The 17,899-nt window shown below is 48.2% G+C and overlaps 1 protein-coding gene across 10 annotated transcripts in view; it reads right to left on the bottom strand.

Annotated features, from left to right (window-relative positions):
* LOC125953942 (protein phosphatase 1 regulatory subunit 12B-like) overlaps nt 1-17,899 on the bottom strand; it is a 75,200-nt gene that overhangs the window by 50,517 nt on the left and 6,784 nt on the right. For 2 of the 10 annotated variants that reach the window (XM_049683821.1, XM_049683831.1), the window contains exon 1: nt 13,762-14,565. The exons of 1 other annotated variant lie outside the window; for it this stretch is intronic. The gene's annotated coding sequence lies outside the window, so the exon portion shown is untranslated. Of the gene's footprint in view, nt 1-13,761; nt 14,566-14,723; nt 15,065-17,899 lie in introns of those variants that run through there. 7 more of the 10 variants (XM_049683822.1, XM_049683824.1, XM_049683825.1 and 4 more) reach the window with 7 other exon arrangements.

Here is a 17,899-nt window from a genome sequence, read left to right as displayed (position 1 = left end):
GACAAAACGCCGGGAGACCTATTTTCCGTCTATTCTCCTCTACGAACGTCAGTAGATTACGCGAGTCAAAGTGACAAATTTGCGAGCAAACCAACCACCAACACAGCACGGAATGAAAGATGCTGCTGGTATGCAGGAGAAGTTCCGATTGGTGTGCTGAAAGAATGTATGTATGTGTGTTATGGCTCTGCTTTTGGCTGTTTTTCCAGAATTTTCTCGTTCGCTTCCATCCTAGATGGATTCTGGTGCGTTGGTTACTGCGAAATTGAACTGAATTAGAAATAAACAAGAGAATATTGGGGCTTCTTTCGAATTCACATGGAAAACAATATGGTAATGGATTGCTGGTGGCATGTGTTTTCACTTGTTATCTATTCTTTGAATATCGTAAACGTGGTAGAAAAAGTAACCCTTTCAACTTCTTTGATCTTGGAAGGAATCAACCAGCAGAAAATGTCTCTTATTTATTTGGTCCCTCCCCAAACGTACTCCATTGTCACGAACATACATCGCCTAATGTGCAGACGTTTTGTATTTAACCTCCACGCAATACAGAAATGATGCTGTCACGATGCGTACGATGCATATTTTGCCCCTTTTCACACCAAAAGAGCAAGTGACACATTATTTTGACATTATTTTCTCAGCGCAATCACCGAGGGCAAGATGTTAATCTTGCGAGTAGATTGACGAAATTATCTACCAAATTGTAGCATCTGCTCCGGTACCACGTTGGCACTTTTATGTCATCCAACACGAAGGCATTTTCATTTCGTGTCGCAGACTTGTGTGGTTGCAAACCTCCCCACGAAGCTGTTGTGTCCCCCTTGTTCCTATGTTGTTCGTTGAGTCACCTCTAATGTACGTTTCGACCGGACCGGACGGGGGGTACCAGCTGTTTTGACACCATATTGTTTCCCGTGGTACGTCGTGTATCTACCTCCCATGATGTTTTCATCGAGAAGCCCAACCATCATTAAAACCCGACAGGTAATTGTCGTTGAAAGTTTTCCCCAAAACCATTCATGCTTTTCATGTGATGCAACTCTGGTTGCACTGTACCTATCTAGTCTGAAAATTGTTTCAGAAAACAATGTTTAGTTTGCTTGTTTTAGTTATGTTTGTTGTATATTTTAGCATGTTTGTGGCATCAAATGCGAAATTCGTTTACTAACAACGACATAAGCAACAAAAAAAGACAGAGCGCCGCAACTCTGTCAAGATAGGATAGTGTTTGTGTAATGCAGTGTAATGTTCCACTTAAAAACAGACCACAAGTGCAAGCACGGCAATTATGCGCTTATTAATTGGGACTCGCGAGTGCTGTGACGCGTGGCAATCGCTTCGATTTGCCGCCTTTGCTTCGAATTCAGCGGAACGCTCGCCGTCGCTATGCATCGCTGCATCGCTCGGAGTTGTTCGATTCGAAAACTGCTGGTGCTGCGTCGCTGTAAAAAGCAGAAAAGCAGCTGTTGGTGCGTGGGCGCAATTGATTGCTAATTTTCCATTTTCCAAATCTGCCATCAGCTGGCATAAGCGCGGCGTTTTGATTTGAATCGATCGCAGCGCAGCGCAGATGGAAAGTATTTCTACGATTTTTGCCGCAATTTTACCATCTTCTTGAGCGCAGTGTGCCCGGAATGCCCGGTGGCGGCCACATCATTTTATGTGCGGCAACGTCGGCACGTAACGTACGCAAGCAGATGCGCCGGCAGTCACGCACGCACGCACGGTCGGTCCGGTCGATGGAGCGCCAAATGGTATTACACAGTGGTGCAAACGATGCAATTAAATGAACATTCAATGGAGGTGTCATCATAAAAAAGCATAAATTTGGCGATAGAAATTGAATTGCAATCAAACGAGGCGGCCTAGAAAAAGGAAAATGGCTTTGCGAGCGCCGGATCACGTGTTGCTGTCGATTTTTTTTTATGAAGCATGCCTGATGGTTTGGTTTAGCTGTTTGCAGATTAAACAAACAACAAATATGAGTTGACTAGTTTACATTGTTTCTGGAAAATCAATTGTTACGTTAATTCTGCATAAGACGATCTACCTAGAAAATGAATTGCCAAATGTGAAAAACGCACGGTTTTCAAACATAAGTATCTTTGGTAGTTTTGCTTCAAATAATCTAAAAATGTTGCGCATTGCACTTGTAATTGCTGACGCGTAAAAAATAAGGAAAATGTGTTCCCTTCCGTGAAGGATAGATTACTGATAAGTGATCGTTGCAATCGCATCAATCTAGCAAGCCACTACCGCTAGACAGCGGTTCGTTTTGCGTCGACTTTGCCGGCTACTTGAAGTGCTTCTACAAGTTGAGCACCGTTAGCACACCAACAATCAGGGTTGCGTTATCATTGGCGAAATCATTTTGCCTAACATTACAACAACCGATTCGCGCCAACCCCGCCTCTACATAGCAGTGATAACAACGGCCACGGCTGGGCTGTGTTAAATTGATGAATGAAGGCACGTCACACATTCATTCAATCTACAGCCAGCAACTCGCCGAAGGAAACCTGTTTTGACGCAGAACCCTTGCGTGCGCCAACCAAACAAGACCTCATCTAGTTGCCTGGAGCCCATCTCACCCGCAAAAACATGATTCAATCATTCATCATCCCTTTAATCAAACGCTTCTCTGCACCAACGGGAGCGAGTCAATGTCGAAGTCAGTGGCGCGAAGCACACTCTACGCTCCCTACTCTCTCCTTCATATCGGGAACCATCAATTGGGGCACGTGAGTGAGGTAGCGAGAAATTGGCCAACGAAACGGCTGGTCTAGGGGAACGCTAATTTACATTCCAATCCACTCTAGCAAAAACACCAATTCAAACCAACCAGCCAGCAGGTAAGTTGTAGCAGCATCCGCAGCAGCCAAGTACCACCGCACCGGGACGTTAAATGTCGAAACGAACTAGCACCGATGGCAGCAGCTGCCGGAGCAGCCCAGGGCTTCACGCTTTACATGTGCTAGAGCAAGTTCATCATCATTTGCGGTCTTGTGTGTATGTGTGTGCCTCTATCGTGAAGCCAGTGGTAGTACAGTACCAGTCGGTTGATGTCGTAGCAAGCCCGCGAGACGCCTGCTTGGATGAAATGACATTAAAGTCAATGCAGCTTCCGCTTAACGTCACCGAAGTGGAACTGCAGCTACGGTATCCACTACTCCCAGCGATAACAGGGTGTTATGCAGATAAAACCTGGGGTAGGTACAGGATACATGCGGTAATGGCAAGAGATGAAAAAAAAACAATTGAAAACCTCCACATATGCAACCACAATCCCCAATCCAAACACACACTCAATGTGCGCTCCAGTAACGCCTTTTGGATTCGCTTCAGCGCAACGCAACTCTGGAGTAAACCAGCAGCAGCAGCAGCAGCTAATAACCGTACCGCAAGACACACACAGAACGCAAAACGGCAGAACTAGATCCCGCTAGAGGTAGCGGATTGAAACAGCAGTAGCAGTACCAGAACCAGCACATGCCAAATGGAATGGTCTAGCGATTCCAATAGTCAAAGACCTGCGTCCACCCCATCCGCAGGCTACCACCATCGAAGCGAAGGAAATTAAGTCAAATTTAATTATCCTGTGAGCGCGCGTTCGAATGGGGATTGTTTGTCCAACTGGAACTGGCTTACCAGCACCGCCCCCTCCTCCCCCTCTCCTGTGGTCTACTCTGATTAGTTCTGCCAAACGGTAAGCAATACCAACAGCAGACGCAAGGGGCATGGCGAAGAAACGAAACTGACATTAGTTGCGAATAGTTCTTCTGACAGCCACGCAGTAGATGGTTGGCTAGCTAACGGACATGGTAAGAGAACTTTCCGACGAAATCCGAAGGCACGGCCGTAGCAAATCAATGATCAACTGGAACCACTGATGGTGCTGGTCGTCGTCGAGGAGGGGATCAACATCACCACCGCCAATAGTAAGACTGTTGGAGCAAACCAGCAGCTGTTGTACTGTATGGCGTAAAACAATCCCTCTCCAACACCTACACTCTCGGCGGTTGGTCACTATGGACAGCCAGCGGGTGTATCGATATCTGGACTTGAAGCAAACAATCCGCCACTCCCCACGTTACACTACACGCCTGATGGTGAGGATGATTGCTCAAGTTAAGAGGCTCTTGGCACCACCACCAGCCCCACCACGTCTACATACCAATAAAGTACACGGGGTATCGTCGATAAGCTTTCGAATACCGTCGAGGTAGGACCGCGGGATCGTGTTCCCTGAGGTCGGACCACACCACACACACAGCTGATAATCTGCAGCTTGAGCACGACACGTACAGACCACACTAGGCTCAACTATCGGGGTATGCATTGTAGGTGTGTGCTAAATGACCTTTTTTGGAGCATTTCCAGGCCACCTGTGCACCTGCGGCGATGGCGACCGAAAAGGCTTGTTCAGGCCCAGACACACGGTAGGTGTGACGGTGAGTCAGGAAGACTTATAAAAGATTAATGAACGAACTCGTGAACTCGGTACTACCGGGCGTAGTGTGACAGTCATTGGTAACAAACACACCCATGCAACACACGTGAATGCAGACGATGTCATCGATAGTCCTTCTTTTGCTGTTGTATTTTCCCCCCGACGGCGGAGGTGATACCGCATGCGAATGAAATTCGATATCATGTAACATTGGGTTGCTGTTGGTGTAAGTATTGGCCAGACATTGGCAAGTACAAGCCGGCTGGACCACAGACCGAGCCTATCGCACCCACGACTAGTCGTCGGCTGGCCTGCTCCATGAGGATTGTCGACCGTGGGGCATGATAAGATAACATTCAATGTCTCGAACTGTTTGCTACTGAGCGAGGTTAGTGTGCGCGCGAACTGCGACCATTACAATCCCAGGTTAAGTTGGAATCGAGGAAGCAACCGATTGTCAGTATACAAGCGAAACACCAATGGAGATGGAATCGACGTCCAAGTGAGCACAAGGCATATCATCATCAATTTAAGTTAAACAATCAAACCGCGGATTGCGGTAGTTGGAAGGTTGATTTCATTAAACCAAAACCCCCGTCGGCGCTGTTCCAACTCGTCTAGCATCGGATGACAGATTTCTACTGGCACTGGGTGGCTACTGACTACGACTGTCTCCAATTACCATCGGCATCCAACGCCCCGGTCGCCTCTCTGGTTGAGGCCATAGCCCCTGGATTCACCGTTAAAGAGTAGAGACAGAGAACCGATTGCTGGTTGTGTCGCCGCGATAGTCGCTATGGTTGTGGTCGGCCGAGTTTGTGGCGAATAAATGATTCTTCAAAACGGAACCTCGTATGGTATGCCTACCCTCATTTCGTGGCAGATTGTATCACGCTGATATGAGCGTGACTATATATATACGGCTTCGTCTACTGCGTGTCTCCCCCGAAATGTGACACCGGCCAATCATGCGAGAATCATGTGACATTGGTCGTCGATTATGTTCGAAGGCAAAACCATCCATAGTCCCCGAGCGAGCAAAATGGTTCACCGATGATGAGCATTGATTTCTGTTCGACCATTCGGCCATTTGTATCAATTATTGGTTTAATAAAGTAACGTCCCGGTGTCAACTGTTAGGGCGGATCGCAGCTGCTACCATTTTGTGTTGGTAGAATTTGCCAGCCTCTCAATGCTCTAATGTTGATTGTAGCCAATTAGAGAGTTCAACTGCAAATTCACGCCAAACGCAATTTCCCCAGAGCCAGATCCGGGGCGTGACGTCACACAGGGAGTATGTAGTCCTGGATATGGACCTAATATCTGTTAACACATGTCACAGCCAACGCTCATTTCTTCTATGGAAAAGACGTAATAGCATCTGACCGATACTCATGATCGCCAATCACATCACAAACATGTCAGAAGCTCCGGTTGCATCCCGCTTTGACACGCAATTTCCTTCACACCCGAACCCACATCAAATCGATGGCACAGACGAACGGATATCGGGAATGTGTCTGGAATCTTGTTCAGAGAAGCCATTGAAATCGTTCTCCCTCGTGCTCGAAGCTCTCGTCAAACAACAATGGTATTGCAGATCGCAGTTACAGCTATTTCTATCACGGTGTCAAATATTTCTTCGAAGAATGAATTTCAAATGTTTCTCCATCCCGGCGGTAGGCTTTAGAAGTCTTCTTAGTAACTTTCCAATTTCAATAGTAAAATATTCCAAAATAAAAAACAACCTTCACCAGCATCTCCTAGACACGCAGACATGGCGGGCAGATTGGGACGTCTTACGTTGGTTGGTTTACTATCTAGCGCATCGTAATACCTGCAACGAGAGGTGAAAGAATGGAAAGGATAAGCACAGGGAAGCATTAACATAATCCATATTCATGCCGGGGCTAATGCGAAGGTGTGCGAAATGGGTTCTCCCCCCAACTAGCACCCCGGAAGTGCTCGCGACCGGGTCATTCCGTTCAACCCATTTTCACCATTCATGTTTTAAACATTTTCGTCACTCCAAATGGAAGCGCGTAATCGTGATAAGCGACACTAGTGCCCGTAATGTTCCTTATCGCACTTACGTAAAGCTCTCGTTAAGCAACTAGCAAGCCGCAACTACCACGCTGGCTCCTAAACTAAATGAAGGCCGGCATAAGCACGAGCACGCGCGTCAACTAGCCTGCAAAATGCAATTCAATAACACGCTCGCCTTTCTAGCGCCGGCGCATTCGACCTACACGCGTACACCACTCGGCCCAAACGCGAAACCGGAACTCGAGAAAGAAAGACTAAAATCCGATTGATCGCGGGCGCAGATGCAGTTTACCATCGCCCATGGCACAGACCTCCTCACCGTCGCCAGCAAACCGGAATTAAGATCGATGATCGGTGGGGTTCGGTACCACGCAACGTGGCTGGCGTGAGCTGGCCTTCGGGGTGGCGACTTTACGCCCAATCGCTCCAACGTTGTGCACAATCCCATTTCAGAGCAGATTCCCCTCCCTTCCACTTCCTTCCCCAGCCCCAGTGTGACTGCATCAGCGCGTATTTCAGCGCGAAGAAAGTGGTGCAGTTCGTGTGGTATTCGGATCTTACGCAACGCGAGGGCGGTTGTTGGCGGCGGTGCCACCAACCCACAAAAATCCGGTTCCCTCAGGAACCGACACAGCAGCTGCACCGCACCAACTGTCAATGATTCATTGAACTTTCGCAGCAGGCGTTGAACATGGGTATCATAGCAGCAGCAACAGCAGCGCCAGTAGTGCCGGTGTTTCCGTTGTTTCACTTTCGCTTTTAGCGTCGCCTGTCTTGGTGCGCTGCGCCCTCACCTGGCGTCGACGGGTGGGGTGACGCACTTGGAAGAAGGAAGTCCGACCGAAAAGGGAGTGGAAAGGGGGAGAGGGACCCAAAAGACACGCGGGAAAGCAACCATTTCGCGGTTGTCTCGTAGTGGTGCCCTGTCGGCTGCGATGAAGAAGTTATGCTGCTTTGAGTCGTTCGTTATGTTGCTAATCCCACAACACTCCACCATAGTCGAGCGCCGCGCAACGCCTTGCGAAGCCATTGGAATGTATGTTTCGAATTCGAGTTTACCTGTTGTTTGGTTACCGCCGCACCGTAAAAAGTGTGTAATGCGTTGGCTTTCGAGGATGTGGTAAGCGTTGGTGCACGTGCACAAACACGATCGCGCCGTCCTCGACATTGGAAGAACTGCATGCAGTAGTAGCAGCAGCAGCAGCAGCAGCAGCAGCTTAGTAGCTACTATACATGTGGCGCTACCATGTGCTGCACCACCATTGAACCGGGGCATGAAATTGGAGCTCATCGAGCCCTCCTTCTTCGACGTTAACGCGTCTCAAGTACGCGTAAGCGAGTTTTCTGCGTTACGTTGAACGCGCAGGAAGCCAACGGACGCACACAAATCTCGGCCCTTTTTCTGACCGAAAGGCTCTTTCCGGTCTATCAAAAAACATGGAGAAAAACTGTGAAAAAGAAGCCAACATAACACCACCTAGAGCCCCCTCTAAAACCTAATCTCCGACGCCGGATCGGCTCGGTTCGGTTGTTCGGTCAGATGGAAAAGGTCAACCGAGGAAGGGTGGTGTGTGTGTGTGTGTGTGGGAGCTCTGGCTGGCTCGTTGGTTTGCTGGTGGTGGGTGGTCGATGTTTGCAAATCCACAAATTCGAATCGAGAAACGGACAGCGATGCAGAGCGGCAGCGAGAGAGAGAGAGGAAGAGAGAGAGGACGAATGTTAATACGCAACGTGCGCGTGTGTTCGGCGGAAGTGCGTTGCAACATCAACGCGAACCGCGCAAACATTCGACCGCAATTCGCGGGCCATGTCATGGTCAGATGGGGAGATGTGGTTGGTAAGGTTTCGGTTTCGCTTTGCTCTTTGGTCTTTGGCAGCCGCTTCTAAGCGGGCGTATGAAGAGGTTAAAACGGTTCCGTCGACGTTCGCTGACAAGCGGCGTATCCTGCGATTGCTAGGATTTGTTGCTTTTGATTCCCTTTTTAATGCGTGACGATTGACAGGATGACTTCCTGTCACTTGCATGCTTTTATATTTTTTAAATTTTGTTTAATTGTTTTATTGAAACAATTTAAACGGGGTTATGCCTCACTGGAGCAGCTCATGGAATAATGGACAACATTGCGCGCGCCATACTAATCTGTAAATAATGGCGAGCTGCAAAGTGAAACAGGCACCGATGCGTAACACCGTAAAGTACGATTGAAATCCACTCCATAAAACCCAATAAGCTCGGTGCCACCGCCATTCGCGATGGAAAATAAAAGGCAAATCATAATAATTAAACGAAAACCACGTGCACCAGAGTTTGCGGCAGCGCGAAGTTGAAAAAAAAAATTAAATGAAAACGAACCAAACGAACCAAACAGAGTAAACAGTAACGGTCCAACCGTGGCTGGAAAAAAGGAATCCAAAATGGCACTCGAGAATGTGGCAACATTTTGGCAACAACAGTGAACAAAAAACGAGGAAAAGTTAAAATCCTCAAATGCCGCACCAAACGCGCCGCAACGAACTGCAACGCAAAAGAGCTCGCAGCAGCAGCAGCAGTAGCAGCAGCATCGCCATCTGAAGCATCTGCTGCGACCTCCCTGCCTCCTTCTCCGCAAGCAGGAGGAGAGTGGGAGTAGCACAAAGCAAACACGAAAACCGAATTTAGAGCACCAAGGTCGTCGCGGGATGCCGCTAACATAAATACTTACACGTAAATAAGCAAACCGATGATAACCTTTTGCGGGCGGGAAAGGAATGTCCGAGGAGAAAATGTGCGTGCCGAAGGAAAGCGGGGGAGCATTACATCTGCTCGGCCAAACATTAGCGACACGAGCTGAGCGGTGAAGGTCTGGTTCTGGTTCTGAGGTGACCTAAAAGAGGCGACTCAAAACTAAACAGTTCCCCCACGAGGGGCCCCCGGGGAGCAGAACATTTGTTGCTCGGTTACTTTGTTTCCATCATCTGCGTTTGGCGCGCGCTCTGTTTGGCCCTTTTCTCTCTCTCACAGCTCACTAAGGATGCTGATTTATGGTTTCGCCAATGTTGCGACGAGCGGGGCTGCTGTCAGCGAAACAGTCGAATGTTCGAATGAGACCGTTCAGCGGGCATCAATATCTGCGATCCAGAAAAAGAGAGAGAAAGAAAGGAAATCCACATTTTCCTTCTGCAACCAGTGCCAAAAAAGATACTTTAAAGGGAGATCCTATTTAAAACTCATCATCGGTAACACCAAACAGTGACAACGGGCATGGTGTGTGGAGTGTGGATCCATTTTGAGAGATGGTAGCGAGGAAAGCAGATGATTTCATTCGATTCTGTAACCGATTGCGATTGAGATCGGGACGAACCGGAACCGGCACAGTTTCACAAAAAGGAAGCAAACAAAACACATTCGAAGCATGCCAAGATGGTGAAGAGAGACCGTATCCTAGTCCCCCCGCTTACACCAAGGCACACTCGATGGAGCTGTATCCATTACAGCTTCAAGTTGACAGGCGGCAACTGAATCGATTTCAGTGGAAAACAACAAATCATCAATTACATTTGATACGATTGAAGGGAGGGTAACGCTTTTCACATTGAGCAGTACTACTGGTCTGGTCTGCCCTCGGTAGAGATAATTGCTGTTGACGCTGCCGCTCCTTCTCACCGGGCGACATGGTTGATGTGATTGCTTTGTAGGGATTTCATTTGCAGATCCTACCACTTCCTAGAGTCCTACTTCCTAGTTGTATCTGTATACAACCGACAAGTGTTAACATGATGTACTGCGACGCGCTCCCTGCTAGCGTGCATCAGCTGTGTGCTACTTGCCTTGCCTTGAATAGAGGACGCTACTTAAAGCAGAAGAAAGGAAATTATATAAACACAACAGCGGACAGAGAGGAGCAATGCAAAACAACGCAGCAATGGTAGACGGAGACAAGCAAAATCCTCGCCGTCTTCTGCTCTCTAAGCCCATCAATTAGCGGCTTTAATCTCGGTGCCGGTGACAAGACAGTCCTTCGAGCACGATCGCAAGCAGCATCAACCTTTATTTAAATCATCCTCGGCGACCCACTGATCCCGTTTTCCTCCCGTGAACCCCAAGATCCTTTCGGTTCGCGGACCGTCCGATCGGATGAAAAGGGTTTGTGATTCGATTTGGCATCGGATTGGTCGAACAAATAAATCCACTCTGGCTGTGTTTATGGTTGCCCTCCCCTTCCACGCCACCAATTCCACCCCCCAACACACACACCGCACGCAGACTGAGAGAGGTCAAACAGGAAATGGCGGATTCGCGCAAAATTGCAAACAAATAATCGATTCGAACAAAATCTATCGTCCCGCTAGTTGTGGTAGTAGAAGCGGTATTAGTAGCTGCCCATCCCATGTGGGCTGGTCCGGCTTCAGATTAATCACCGGGAACACAAAAACATACCGTCCAAATCTCGAATCCAAAGCTACATACGCTGGGTGAAACACGATCAACACCGGGAATCGAAACAGGCCAGTATCGGTTTTTGCCGAGCGCTTTAACCAGTCTGGGGGCCACCCCGCCCAACCATTCGCGGGTTGTCGGGAGCGTTGATCCAAGTCCAAAACATCGCCCGAAAATAAATCACCAAAAAAAAAACAACACTGACAAACTCTGCGGATTCCTACGCGACTGTGCCGGCGGACACTTTTGGCAAACTCGGACGAGAGACTCTGGCGTGGACATGGGCAATTAGTACGTTCGCGCTCGAATAGCGAGTAGAGCCAAAGGTCGAATTTAATTGGACCGAAACTAACCAATATGATGGTGGGGTGGGTGGTCCCGGTGCCGTAGATTTGAGTGATCGGAAATCGATGGGGAGCGTGGTGAGAAGCAGGTGGAGGAGGAGAAGCAAGAAGACGCAACAGCCGAATCACAGCGACTGGAACACGGCCCGAAAAGCCATGAACTTGAGCGAAGGTCGGCCACAAGACGCCCCTACTACCTCTAGCAGCATTCCATTTTCGTTTGGCATGCAGTTGACGAGTGGAATGGGGACGGCAAGGGGTGATGTTGAGCACTGGCAACACACGCGGCGCGCACTAGTAGAACTATTTGGGACCGTGTGGAATGTATCCAAACGCGTAAAAGTATGCCAATAAAGGTGACAAGCTGGGGGGAATGGACGACTTGTTTTATTTTTCTTCGAAAGGGTATGGACCAGTACCCTTTTCGAGATGATAGAAGAGAGTAACGGAACTGCCCGCGAAGTTCGTCAGCAAGAATAATGGGCGCAGTTTAAGGAGTGTCTTTGCAAGTTGGTCAGGAAGGTTAACCTGTCCGAGTGCTCTGGCAAATGGCCCAAACACGAAAAGGTACGCTAGGGGTGACAGAAATAAAGACAGCAGTGGCCAAATTAGGACTGAAAGTGTCGACCTGTTGATGGTCATTAGGCAGCTATTGACGGAAGCCGGATGAAATCGCTCTAGCCTTTCCGGGCTGCCAGTAGGAAATGTCCTTCTACGACTGTTAAGTAAACATCGAAATTAGTTGGAAGTTACTTCGAATTGCTCTGAGTACTAATTTCGTGGATTTGCTTTGGAAGGTCTTTTCAAGGTTGCGGCAATACTTTTCCCACTTCGGACTACTAGATGTCTGGAGAAGCTGTTAAGAGGCTGTCAAGAGGAGTTCTGCACGTTTACTAAGAAGTCCCACACTTCACTGATTTCTGTATAGGGGAATTGTTCCAGGAATCTGCCATCAAAGCAACCAATCTTATACCGTATTCCAGTAACGTTCAGTGCATCCTACGATCGAACTGCGTAGTACATCTGTCATCTAATCTCCATCAGTAGCACTTCTATCCTTCTTCAGGGCGAATCCTGTGCGGTGCCAATATGGAGGATAAATTTTGTTCGATGGAATTTCGGTTTTCCAAGAACCAACTGCTTCCAACCAGTGTACCCTGTAAACTCGCAGCAGATGAACTTTTCATCAATGAAAGGACGGCGCACCGTTCAGCCCTAGCGAGCCACACTACATGATGAGCCACGAGCTGTCGACAGCTCCGATCGGCCAATAACCGATCGATAATCGAATGGCGAACCGAGCGACCCTCCCCCCCGGCGGTAGGTGGACGGAATTCACTAATTATATGTGTTGCAGCCATCCATGGTGGTGGTGGGTGGTGGTACACACGTGTCCATGTTTCCCACGTTTTGTCCAGGGAGAGATCCGTGCGAAGGTGAGGTTTTCGACCACTCGACCGACGCCAGATCGCACAGCGTATTAAGCGCGATGTAGGGGATTGGATGTAGTGAAAGGGAAGGAGCACGACCTATCGAGGAGCGCGGGAGATCGTAACCAACCAACCAGCCAACCACTTTTCAATCCCCTAGACTGCCACAGGACTTCGGGGGTGATGCAGACACCTTTCATCCTCCCATGTTACATGTTCCAATATGTAACAACGGTACACGCGTACTGGGTGTCCGTGTATAGCCGGGTACCCCCCGATAAGTGCATGTCGGTTTCAGGCGGCGAACATGGGGAGAAGAGACTTTGAACAACATTGGCCGGTCGGTTCAGGTCAGTATGCTGGTGTATTGCTGGTGAGCTGCTCCAGCCTGTCTGCCTGTCAGTGTCCAGCCGTGCACGTTGAGGTTGAGTTGGGAGTTGGAGAAAGCGTTTTTGCGTAATACACACACACATACGGACACGCGGACAGTGGAGAAAGGTTTAAAATGGCGCGGGAAATGGCACCGCACCCCGCACGCTTGGATCGGGGTGGAAAAACGTGCGAAATCGAGCGTAACACTCGCGCCCAAAACGTGAACTCCGCTTGAGGAACCTTCCCGCCTTACGCTTTGCGGTAATGATGATTCAAATGCGAGAGGAAATTCACTTAACATTTTAACTGCACTTTGTCTTCCTCTCTTTACTACTCTATTGGCCCCAAAAGTGTCATAATGTTTCTTCCTTAACCCCGGAACTACCCCCTGGTGGGTGGGTGGTCTTTGATGCTATGCCGACGACCTGCTGCACGAGGGAAAATTATGAGAGGAATTATTTCCGGTGGTGCTTTCGCTGGGATTGATGAGAGGACAGTGCATAGACAATCGGTTTTTTTTTTGTTGTTTAAATTGAATCGCTCTTTTCTTCAAAATGTTGTTTTTTTTTTTAATGTTGGGCCAAATATGTCTATTTCTCATCCAAATTTATGCTTCCACAATCGTGCAGCATCATAAGGCACTTGCACCATCCTAAGGTTGAAGGCCGGATGTCGGTAACCACCGGTAACGCTTACCTTTGTGACACTGGCAGTCAAGCGAAAGAGATGACTCGATGGAGCAGCAGCATTAGAGCCGACCACCGGATGATGTCGATGGCGAGCATACCGCCGCCACGCGACCACGCGACGTCCGGTCCATTTCCAAACACACACACACACACATCACTCGTTCGCTGCCCCCGCTGTTGGTTCGCTTCGCGTTCGTTGTTATGGTTGAAGCTGGTGCACTAGTGCCGGGCAAGGTCATGCCGTGACAGCCTCTTCTAGCGCTCTTCTTGTGGTGTTGTGTGGTTCTCCCCCGATGTGCCAAAAGCAAGAATAACAAACCGCACCAACGCGACGCGACGCGACACGAATTGGCGAATCTCCGTAACCGAAACGCGGTTAGAGACACGCGAAACCACACGGGACGCACACACACACACGCACACAGGAACAGATGGATGCTGCCGTGACCACGGTACTGTGTCACTGACGGCCCGGCTAACCACACGACGGTGCGCGCAATCAATTGGTCACCGATTTTTGACCGCAAATGACCGGCGCACGATGGTAGCGAGATAACGGTGGCCACTCTATCATCCCGGTATCGATTCTATGACCAGCGGGTGCGCTATGCACACGCGCTCGTGTGTGTGTATGTGTGCATGTTGTGGAGACTGATGGGATTATTTTTAAACGATGCACCTTGCACGGTTGCAACTGGCACGTATTCGAGAACCACTGGGAGAGCACACAGGGAAAACACCGGGGCATGGCATCAAACGGTACGAACTGATTGGCCGGAGATTAAACTTAGATTAATTTTAAATTAGGTTTCCCATCCCCCCCCATACCCCGCTCTTTCACCCCTTCTTTTTTGCTAATATTTCACTTTCACGGTCACGGTTGGGTGGTGGGTACGGTTGAGGGGGATGCAATCGAGCGAATCTCGATCGATCTCTTCAACGAAACGAATTTTCCCTTCCTGGCATTACCTGGGAAAAGGGAGGGGAAACAATCACTTATCACCAACACGCCACTCTGGCCAACTGGCGATAAGCGGATATGCAGCTTCGGTATGTTTAAGTTATCAAACATAAAGCCACCAGCCCGGACCGACCGGACGCACCGCATGCACTCGCCGAAGAAACACTAAGAACGGGGTCTTCCAGCAGCAGATTCCAACCGCCGTCGCCGTACTTGCATTCTCTCGACGCCTAAAGCGCTCTCGGAACCAAAGCAAAATCACACACACACGCCGCGTGTGACACTAACACGCCAAGCAGTAGCAAATAGTAGCCGGCGGCGAAGGCGAGCGCGCAAAAACAACTAAGCGCCCGAACCACGGAACGAGTACTAGCAGCCGCCCCCATTGGGTTTCATTCGGTTAGGCGAGTTGTTGGGTTCATTCGGCCAACCGTTACACACGCACTCGGTTGTGTTGTGGTACAGGGAGATGCCGAGAAGTGGTCACACCGAAACCGGTCTCTGCGTACAGTGAATGACGAACTAGGGAACCGGTTATGCGATTGCGTTTCTCGGTTAGCTTTTGAGAAATTTTCAAATCGTGACAAAAGAAATCATATTGAAAATTTAAAGCACAACCTGTAGTGGAAGCAAGAATCATTCCAATTATTTTTAAAAAATCATATTTCGTTGGGATACGCCTGCTGCTATTGACGACGATGGACGATATTAAATGATTAGTAATTTATCAACATTTAGTATCCAATTATAGCTGTTACAAGTTCTTTCGGTTGAGTTAGGAAGAAGACCTTCAAGAAGCCTCAATAGAAACTACAGTGAAATCTAAATTGTAATTATTGGACATAAAAAATTTGATATAATACGAGATTATTATTTTTTCAATTAATGTTCATTACTAATGTACCCGTATAGAAAAAACATCAAAAAATTATGCGAGCGACACTTCATTTTGTGGACGACTGTTCTTCTTGCATCGCCGAAGCACCACTCTGACGCAGCCGCAGAGCGCAGACCGGCCCGAAAGGGGTAAGTTCATTCCGTTCACGAACGGAAACATCATTGTTTTGTTCACTTATCATCTGCTGCCGAACCTGCAACCACCGTGTACGCATCATGCTCTCGTGGACGATGCTATCACCACCACCGCACACGATCGACGCTTGTTTCCACTCCGCTCCTCGCTGCCGAATCTCACCGGCTCAAAGCGACACATGATGCCAAGATGAACACGCACGCGGTTCACGTGGGTGAGGGGGGATCGGCTATTAAAATATCTTTTTTAAGGGAGATTCAAAAGCGGGAAACAAATCAATGAAACAGCTGGGTTGTACGCGCGCGTGACGCTAATTCGATGTTTTTTTTATTACGCGCGCGACACATTATCTGGTTCTATCGTAAACAGAACCGTATGGGGGCACTTTATTATTTCATCTTCGATACCGTGCATAGCAACGTGCACTTGATGTCAGCGCTCTTGGTTTACAAAAAAGGACTCCTAAGGAATAGGAATTACGCCGAGGGCGCCGAAGATCATCGATTGTTGTTGTAAATTTGTTGTTTTGGACACCTGTTCCGTTAACCGGGTATGCTATTTTTATGTGATAATTTTTTATTGGTCGCATTTTTTAACAGTTACTAAATAAGATTAAACATTACAATTTTTTCATGAGTTTATAGTATGAATTTTTAAATTTGGTTTACAAAAAAAACGGGAAAGAAACTATCCTGATCGTCATTTTGCTGGCAACAAATCGTTCTCATACAATCATAGTGGCCTAGAAAATAGAAAAACAATTTTCTTCTTTTTTTGTTGATATATTACGGGCGTGGCCGTATTTATAAAGATTTTCTTCTAAACAAGCGATGAACAAAGTGAACTACGATCTGCCAGCCTCTCTGAAAGCAAATGACGCTCTCGGGAGATTTGAACTATTCAGCAGCAATATGGGTTAAAAGTGCGTCAACACCTCCCCGTTTTAAGCTTAGGCTCGTGCCCTTCTTTCGTTAAATTGAACGGAACCATTAACGATCGCGTTTACTCTTCATTAAAAGAAATGGAAACAGGTTAGATCGAACAAACAAAACGAAATACAAAACCGAAAGAAAAAAAAAACAACTCGGCGCCACCTCCAAAAAAAGCTAACCGCCATATTTATCTCACGCTGAACGCAAGAACTGAGGGGAAGAAGACGAACCCAGTAAAACGGTAAAGTTGCGTAATGATCAAAAGTGCGTCATAAAAAACAAACCGCCAAATTTTAACCCCATAGACATAGACCACAGGCAGGTGGTGGTATGGCGGCAAGGGGTACTACATAGGAACGATTAAAGAAGGAAAGCAAACACCCGTTTTAATTTGTCTTAACCGTGATCGTGAACCTGATCCCGTGCCCAAGAGGAAAGAAGCTTTTCTCTACGCCTTTTTTTTATTGTGTTCTCTGTTGCTGTTACTGTTGGTAGATTCGGTCTCGGCATTCCACCTGCCATTACGCGGCCACGATGAAGAAGCCTCCACCTTAATGAACGAATTCCACCACCATTACCACCACCGCCGCCATGACCTCTGGATCTCGGCACCGGCGATGAAATCCGTTAGAGCGGAAAGATCGGAAGCAGACGATTGTGCGAGCGTTGCAGCAACCGAAACGCGAAAAGGCCACCTAATTTGGCATCACTCCCCGCACACGCCTCGGGGGTGCTGCTGGTGAAATACTGAATTTCGAATGAAGCTCCTGATCATTAGAAGTGGGGAAAGATCAACACATATTTTCCTCGCCCCCCAAAAAAGCGATAGTGACCTCTTCGCCAAGTACGTCGACCTGTTTGAAGGGGGGCTAGTATCCCCTTCAACTCTTCCCTGGCCCGGCCGTATCTAATGGCCAACAAAAGCATAAAACAGCTCGCAAAAGCTCGGCCGACAGTAACGATTTCGACGATCATGATCTAGCGAGCACTTGAAGACAGAGCTGAACGCTCTTCTTTCATAATGTGTGAAGATCATCGCGTGATTCGTTTGAGTGCCTTTGCTCTCTTGCAATTTCCACAATCGAAACCAAAACCCCCGTGGTGGGGAGGTCTGCTGGTGCCTCCCATCACAAGTGGCTTGTTAGTCGGTTAAACGGTTCTCGATCGTAAACGAGAACCTTAGAATCAATTAAGAGGAGAAAATGGTGCGCTACAAACG

This window comes from Anopheles darlingi, chromosome 3 (assembly GCF_943734745.1).
Source record: "Anopheles darlingi chromosome 3, idAnoDarlMG_H_01, whole genome shotgun sequence".
In the NCBI taxonomy this organism is placed as follows: domain Eukaryota; kingdom Metazoa; phylum Arthropoda; class Insecta; order Diptera; family Culicidae; genus Anopheles; species Anopheles darlingi.
The sequence above is the reverse complement of the archived record's forward strand: the minus strand, read 5'-3'. Positions and strand labels throughout refer to the sequence as shown.